We start from the raw sequence: 9,290 nt of genomic DNA, 5'->3' as shown, positions 1-9,290 counted from the left end.
GTGACATTTGATCAAAATTAGTCCTGTGATTTCTGACAGGAAGTTACACAGTTACTGTGGTAAAATCATGAAACATCAGTACATGTATTTCAAATAGCACAAGGAAATGAAATGAGTGAATGAAAATATAATTTCTATATGCACTTGTTGATAAATAAAAACAAGAGGGCCATCATGGCCCTATATCGCTCACCTGAGTACCATTGCTCTTAATGATAAGATCAAGTTTTGACACAGATCACATAGGCATAGACATTAAATATCATCAGGATAAATATTTTCTTGTATTAGTCTGTTTTGACCTAAGGGTCCTGACCTATACTCATTTACATAAAACAAAGGGAGGTAATTTGTCATAAATTCAGTCAAAAGTTATCTACCATGATTGTCCAAGTCCATCTGATGGCATAAATGACATTTCAAATCAGTATCTTTATTGGTTACTGAGATACACCCATTTTAATTTGAAACAAAGGGAGGTAATTTGACATAAAATCAGTCCATAGTTATCTACCCTGATTGTCTCAGTCCAACTAATGACAATAATGAAATTTCAAATAAGTCCTATAAGTACTTACTGATATAAATCCATTTTGATTATAATCAGGGGAGGTAATCAGATATAAAATAACTCCGGAACCTACGATTGGATCTGACAGATTCATCATGGCATCCAAGATTTATTGTTGTTGAAGATATTCTGGAAGTTTGTATCAAAAATCAAACCATAAATGAAGTCTCTATATGGCTGCAAAAGCCAAAATAGCAAATTTTGGACCTTTAATGGGCCATAACTCTGGAACCAAAATGATGGAATCTGGCCAGTTCAAAAAAGGAACCAAGATCTTGTGGTGATACAAGTTGTGTGCTAGTTTGGTTAAAATCAAATCATAATGAAACTGCTATTGTGCAAACAAGGTCAAACTAGCTAATTTTGACCCTTTCTGGGGCTATAACTCTGGAACATATAATGGAATCTGGCCAGTTCAAGGAACCAAGACCTTATGGTGATACAAGTTGTGTGCAAGTTTGGTTAAAATCAAATCATAAATGAAACTGTTATTGTGCAAACAAGGTCAAAATAGCTAATTCTGGCCATTTTGGGGCCATAACTCTGGAACCCATAATGGAATCTGGCCAGTTCAAGAAAGGAACAAAGATCTTATGGTGATACAAGTTGTGTGCAAGTTTGGTAAAAATCAAATCATAAATAACGGTTCTATTGTGCAGACATTAGGTCAAAATAGCTAATTTTGACCCTTTCAGGGGCCATAACTCTGGAACCTATAATGGGATCTGGCCAGTTCAAGAAAGGAACCAAGACCTTATGGTGATACAAGTTGTGTGCAAGTTTGGTTAAAATAAAATTATAAATGAAACCTCTATCGTGCAGACAAGAAATTGTTGACGGATGGACGGACTGACAACGGACAAAGAATGATCACAAAAGCTCACCTTGTCACTTGGCCAGATCCCATTATAGGTTCCAGAGTTATGGCCCCTGAAAGGGTCAAAATTAGCTATTTTCTATGTGACAGGTGAGCTAAAAAAAATTAAAAAGTCTTAGTTGTTTCTTCACATGTGCTATTTACAAATTACATATTGAAACGACCATCATAGATAACGTTTGTAATACGTTTTTTTGAAAATGTCACGAGTGTGTTATTATTACGCATCACCATTTCCTCTGCAAATAATCCCTATGACAACTGGTAAAACAAACTTAATTTTTCTTTATAATTATGTTTGTCAATGTTTGGGTCGCTCGAAGCCATAGATAACTTGAGCATTTTGCTCATCCCCTTGCGACCTCGAGCGAGCGGTGTTTCACTGTACATTAAATTTTTTAAAAGTCTGATTCTGTTTGACACATTTTTTATCATCTAATTTATTGCTAGTCTACATGATGCAACAACCTTTTGATAATGTTTCCACCACGCCAGCTCTGCCCGTAAACTCCATAAGTCCAACACAAGACTTTTATTAGAAGGCTGTAGGTTTTAATCCTGGAGAAGATTGGGTTGTGCTAGGTAGTGTCACCAATGGATAACTTTTCACCATTTTACTGGTCCCCCCAGGTTAAAGTCTCTCACAGAACTGAAAAGTTAAATGCATTCTTCAATTTGTAAACAAAAACTGAAAATGTTATCTTCATGCCTATCACAAAGAATTTTAAGATTGCTGTTGTTCTTCCTAAAACAAACAAAACAAGTGGGTCATTGACCCTAAAACGCTCACCTGTGTACAAAGCTTCAATTGTATTTGTGTAACGTTATGGTACAAGTACAAAGGTAGGATTCTTTTATGTTAACCTATATTATATACATGTCACACACATTTTTGAACTTAGGGCAATAATTTGAACAATTATGGTAGACAGTACAACTCAGATATCATATGCCAAATATCAAGGCTCTAGCTATTATTGGTTCACAGAAGAAAATTTTCAAAGTCCTTATATATAAGCCTATAGTAAGTACATGTCACAAACAGGGGCGAGACCTTAGTCACACCCTTATATCACATGCCAAATATCACAGCTCTAGAAAATAGATTTTGAAGTCTGATAACTGAAAACCTATTTCTAACCAAAAACACCCATTATTCAGTGAACTGAAACCATCTGAACAACTTTGATAGAGGGCTATCCAGAGATCATTTGTATAAAGTTTCATCAAAATCATTTCAGTGGTTTTGGTGGAGATGTTGTTTAAAAAAATTGTTGATGAAAAGTCTGACCACACCCTCTGGAGGCCATGTTTGTTTTTTTTAACAAATAAAACAAGAGGGCCATGATGGCCCTATATCGCTCACCTGAGTACCATTGCTGATCAAGTTTTGACATAGATCACATAGGCCTACACACTAAATATAATAAGGACAAAAATATTCTATTGTAACAGTCCCTTTTGATCTATGGGTCACATACAAGTCAGGGCAATCTCCACATGGAGTCTGAGGGTCCTAGGCTCAAATGCTGCATTTTTGTACTAGCATGACTATTTCTTACCATGGAAGACTTAAATAACATTTAAAACCAATCTCATTAGAAGCTGCTGAAGTATATTCATTTACATGAAATAAAGGGAGGTAATTTGTCATAAATTCAATCAAAAGTTATCTACCCTGGTTGTCTGAGTCCATCTGATGGCAAAAATGACATTTCAAATCAGTATCTTCATTGGTTACTGAGATACACCCATTTTAATTTGAAACAAAGGGAGGTAATTTGACATAAAATCAGTCCATAGTTATCTACCCTGATTGTCTCAGTCCAACTAAAGACAATAATGAAATTTCAAATTAGTCCTATAAATACTTACTGAGAAAAATCCATTTTTATTAAAATCAGGGGAGGTAATCATGCATTGGTATATACATATAGAAGATACAGAGTACAAGTCTTTACAACAATATATTAGAAAAGTATTCCTATCGATAAATGTTCACTCTTGAGTTTATATCTAACATGACTATTTCTTACCATGGAAGACATAAATAACGTTTCAAACCAATCTCATTAGAAGCTGCTACGTATATTTATTTACATAAAAATAAACGGAGGTAATTTGTCATAAATTTAGTAAATATGTATCTTCATTGTCCAAGTCAATCTGATGGCATAAATGAAATTTCAGATCAGTATCTTAATTAGTTACGGAGATATATATAGACATTGTAACTAAAAAATTAAAACCGGAATTTTTAACATTTTGACTCCAAATATATATTGCTAAGTGCATCAGATAATATATATTAAGCTTAAGCGGTCACCTCTAATTAGCAGCCAACCTGTCTTAAGCAGCCTGTGTCTCGATCATTTCCCAAAATGGTCATTTATTCTATAAATTACCTACATTAAGCAGCCACCTGCTGTAAACAGCCACTTTTCCCAACACCCTTGGCTGGCTGTTTAAGACAGGTTTTACTGTAAGGAAAAATATTAATGTATGTAATTCGCATTCGCCACTTGGAAGAGTATAAATATGAGTATGTAATTCAGGTATTGATGTTTTCAAGCTTCTGTTTGATTTGTCAGTTTGTAATTTCTTTACTTTTCAAATATTACACATCATTCTAAAATTCTTGAGTTGAGGTAGTAGGAACTTTTATTCTGGAATTCACTTTTAGACTGGTGTATCCAGTGCCTGGCTTATTTTCATGTTGAATGATTCTATACAGATATTTATGTCGGAACAATGCTGAATTACCTGACGATATTAGTCGACAAGCGAGTGGGGATATTGCCCATATGAAAAAATTATCTCAATATTTCCTAGGATGGCGTCAAATCAGTTGGACTACTGACTATATATATATAATCACACGGATATGGCAGTCATTCCGTGTGTACTACATTATGACACAGTTGTAAATGATGATGATTATTGTTGTTTGAACTTGCTGTAAAATTGGAGCACTTGCACTTTAGCGGTCCCTATAATAATAGTAGTTTAATAATGTCTTAAATATTAAAAGAGGTAACTTTATTTTGAGATCAATATGTTTGGGGGCTGTCGCCCCCACATCCCCAACTTGCTGCGCATGCGCATTGTAAACTTCCGGGGACCACTAAAGTGCATTCTACCCGTAAAATTAAATCAGATAATATATATACAATATTAAAATGCTGTGTGTTATTTTTTAAAAGAGATATTTACTCCAAAAAATTTAGTCCCCATAGCATTTTTGGAAATAGGATAGACAACTCCTGAATGACTATCTCATCAAATTTGCTGATATAAAAATAAACTTAGGTATTTTCCCGGGATACCCTCATTAAAGTCTGTTTCTTCATTTCATTTAGACATGGAATGTAAACAAATACAGGAACAACTTAACAGTACAAGGACATCAAACAACCTATTTTATTTTCCTTCAGGACAGGTACATATGTTAGGTCATACTTGTAGTTAATAAACCAAAATGTAAAACAATTAATTAGCTCATCAAAGAAATGAAGACTAATAATTTCACAATATTTTATTACCTCCCTTCATTACATTTATCACCTACATTCTACATATTTTTTATGGAATTACCTCCCTTTATCTCAAATAAGCTTTCTTATATTGCAATTTAATCAGTCAGTATTTTTACCTTAATTTTCAGACAAATAAATTTATATTTTTTTAATCCATGGTAAGATGAAAAGCATAAATTATATTAAAGAATACCATAAAAGCATTTATCACACATGAATGCAAGGTATACACAACAAATAATTTTGAGCCTTGTTGCCAATGACAATGTTGAAAAATATTAAAGCTCAGATTGCATAACAGTGAGATAAAATCTTTTTAAGTTAAGTTAATAATTCCCATATTAACTTATGACTACAAAATTTAAAGAAATGTTGTTATTCCCATTTCAGTCCAACATATCTAAAGAAGTAAATACTACAAAGACTGTATATCAAATTTTTGAAAATAAAATTTCACCAACATATTTTGTTCTTATTTCTTTTATCTTGATTATGTAGTGTACTTATCTAGAATGATGAGATATTTTGAAATGTATATTTCTTTATTCTCCTGGATGAAAAAAATAAAATATATAAACAAAACAACCAATTATACCAACCAAATTGTAAAATACTTAAGTTTCTTTGATGTTAGTAATTATATGTTGAGACATGAAAACAACATAAAATATCAACATAAAATATAACTAAAAAATTGTGGAACATCATATGTAGATTAGATTAGACTGTATTATACAAATATTTATATGAAAATATGTGACAACTCTGGTTAAATAGAATATTAGTTAACTTATGGTAAAATGTTGAACTGCTTTAACATTAATCTACAAGTGATGAATGAGTTCATCTTAGCATAACTTTGACATTTAATGTATTATTAAGAAAACTATAACATACAAGAAATGACACACAGACAGTATAAGTTGCTGAATGACTGGTCAGTCTCCACCACAAATACTATGAAACTTAAAAAGTCAAATTAAATGTGTTTTCTTTAAATTAGATTGATCACATTTTAACACTTCTATGAATGCAATTGTTAAATGCTTGCTTCTTACATGCATGCAATAATGGAAATAAAAAATGATTTAACAATATATGTATACAGGCTTGTCATGAACACATTCTGTACAGATGATAATACATAGAAAAGTCAACATATTTATTATATGGGTCCATCTCAGTTTACAGCTGGTGCATGACTGTCTTGCACTTGAATATACATTTTGCAGCACAGTTGGGGTAAATTCCATTTCACATGACAACACACTTGTAGCACTTCTGGAAATACAAATGTAAAACTTTATTACATAAAGAGAATAAAACATGATAGTTTTTAAAACAACTATAACATCATTTTAGACATTTGCAGATATTCTAATCTTAGAAATATATTATCAAGCAGCAAGTCAGGTAACTCTACAAATTGACATTTTGTCTAATTTCAACTTGTCTAAGGAATTACCTGTTTTAATCAGCAAGATTGTGTTGCTACTTGGCTTGCTGCTTTATTTAAATTTTACATATACTTAGATCCACTAAATGACAAGTTATTTAATAGGACTGAAAAGATTGCATATTTTATAACATTCAATGTACATATGATCTCACCTAAAAGCTCCAACAACAACCTACAACCTCTGATTAGTATATGATGTAATAATGATAAACTGCCTAAAGTGTTTTTATATAGCATGCAAAAACAATGAACTTGAGAACTGCCAAAACTTCACCTTATGAGTAATATATGTTCACTTTTCCCCTTGTTGAAAGTGTTGTTTTTCTTAAAGCATTTGAAATCATAGATATTATAAGTACAATGCAACCTATGTAGAGCAACACCCTGTGGGATATACAAATATTTTAGTTATTTTGAGGTTGTTGTTCTGGAGAAGTAAATTTGATAGTTATATTTCAGCTTGGGGAAATTCTTATGATGTTGTTATAGAGAGGTTTTTGCTTCAGAGTGAGCTACTCTGGAGAGGTTGTACTGTGAAAATTGCTTCAAACTTCATCTCCTTCAACTGAGCTAAATGAAGAAAAACAACAAAGGATTTTCCAAATTTAGAATTTCCTTGTTTACAATTTGACATTTAATGTTAGGCAACTATGCAGACATATTTTTATGTGACACAATGCCGCCTTTAACTATCTTATTCCAATAAACAAATTGTCAGTCTTGACAAAATCATGTGAAAAAAAGATCACAGTAAAAAAAATTAATCCTAATCATTTTATATATATTGCAAAATCAGCTTTACAGAACTCATAAGTGACAAAAAATTAAATTCAAATATTGCCTTTGTGATGTGCAGCACTGGCCATGTCTTTTTACCACAATAGTTTTACCTTATTTATATCTGTTACTTTTGTCATAACTTTTATGTCCCTTCTGCACTAACAATTGTCTTCAAGTTCTGAAATATTGTAAAACATTAATTCACACACATTCTAGGAAATCAGCATAAAATCAGTGTCAGAGCATTTGAATATAATTGTTTTAATTATCTTAATACAAAGATACAAATGTACTTCATGTTTTTGCTGACTGATACAATATACTGAAATTTGTATTTCAATATTTATTATCAAAGTACATGTTCATTCTATTTTTGAAATGTTGACATTACAAAGCTATCACACATTTATTACTAAACCATATCTATTATCATTATTTTTAATGGAGATATGTACTTAGTAAATTGAGGGATACACAAAGCTACAGGAAAGAAATGTTTATGCTAGGCTGACAAAGTCCAGAAGGTTCACATCTTGTCAGGAATGTCAGTCTTATAGCTGTCTTGTACAGTTATTTCAGGAGCAAGAATGTAGCCATACAGCATATAAATGCTTTGAGACCTTTGTTTAACATACAAAAGCATAATACCTCCTGCATTTTTCATAATGGTAATATCTTCTTGGACTGCCACAGGGTAAGACAGGTCAAACAACTGTACATGTACATACTCAAACTTTTCCCTACCAAAACTGAATATGAAAATTATACAACATTTTTTTTCCTTTATTTTCGTACAAAAGATGACCTATGCATTTAATACAGACTTTTTACATTTATTAATCTAAATATATTAAAATTAATAAAATATCTCATAACTCATTGTATGATTAAAATTATAATCATTAATAAACTATATCAAACATGAACCTGAAGTGTTCTAATTTATAAAGCTGCAATTAATATTGAAAAAAAATGCAACTATTGTATACAATGTATAATATGAAATAAGGCACTGCCTCAATCGGGAATCGATCAGACTTCAACTCATCCCTTTCACATTTAAACAAGAGCTGTCTCCGTAGGATGACACATGCCCCCGATGGCACTTTGAATGAATAGTTATGGACGATGTTAGAGTTTAGGACCTTTGACCTACGGAGCTGGGTCTTGCGCTCGACACATCATCTTACTGTGTCACACATTCATGCATAGTTATTTTAAAATCCATGCATGAATGACAAAGATATGGACCGGACATGCCCATCAATGCACTATCATGAAAAATGATCTTTAACGTCTAAGTGTGACCTTGACCTTTGAGCTACGGACCTGGGTCTTGCGTGTGACACGTCATCTTACTGTGGTACACATTCATGCCAAGTTATTTGAAAATCCATCCATCGATGACAAGATATGGACCCGGACACGCCCATCAATGCACTATCCTTTAACATCTAAGTGTGACCTTGACCTATGAGCTATGAACCTGGTCTTGCGCACGACATGTCGCTAACTCTGGTAACACATTTATGCCAAGTTATTTGAAAATCCATCCATCGATGACAAAGATATGGACCGGGCACGCCCATCAATGCACTATCCTTTAAACGTCTAAGTGTGACCTTGACCTTTGAGCTACGGACCAGGTCTTGCGCACTGCACGTCGTCTTACTGTGGTACACATTCATGCCAAGTTATTTTAAAATCCATCCATCGATGACAAAGATATGGACCGGACACGCCCATCAATGCACTATCCTTTAACGTCTAAGTGTGACCTTGACCTTTGAGCTACGGACCTGGGTCTTGCGCACTGCACGTCGTCTTACTGTGGTACACATTCATGCCAAGTTATTTGAAAATCCATCCATCGATGACAAAGATATGGACCGGACACGCCCATCAATGCACTATCCTTTAACGTCTAAGTGTGACCTTGACCTTTGAGCTACGGACCTGGGTCTTGCGCACTGCACGTCGTCTTACTGTGGTACACATTCATGCCAAGTTATTTGAAAATCCATCCATCGATGACAAAGATATGGACCGGACACGAAAATTGCGGAC

General features: G+C 33.2%; 1 long non-coding RNA gene across 1 annotated transcript; it reads right to left on the bottom strand.

Annotated features, from left to right (window-relative positions):
* Window positions 1-5,684: 5,684 nt before the first annotated feature.
* On the bottom strand, window positions 5,685-8,630 carry LOC128548397 (uncharacterized). Its single transcript, XR_008367010.1, has 3 exons — window positions 7,872-8,630; window positions 7,334-7,401; window positions 5,685-6,265 (listed from the first exon to the last, which is right to left on the bottom strand). It is a non-coding gene; the product is annotated as an uncharacterized LOC128548397 (long non-coding RNA).
* Window positions 8,631-9,290: the final 660 nt, after the last annotated feature.

This window comes from Mercenaria mercenaria, chromosome 14 (genome assembly GCF_021730395.1).
Source record: "Mercenaria mercenaria strain notata chromosome 14, MADL_Memer_1, whole genome shotgun sequence".
Taxonomy (NCBI): Eukaryota; Metazoa; Mollusca; class Bivalvia; order Venerida; family Veneridae; genus Mercenaria; species Mercenaria mercenaria.
The sequence above is the reverse complement of the archived record's forward strand: the minus strand, read 5'-3'. Positions and strand labels throughout refer to the sequence as shown.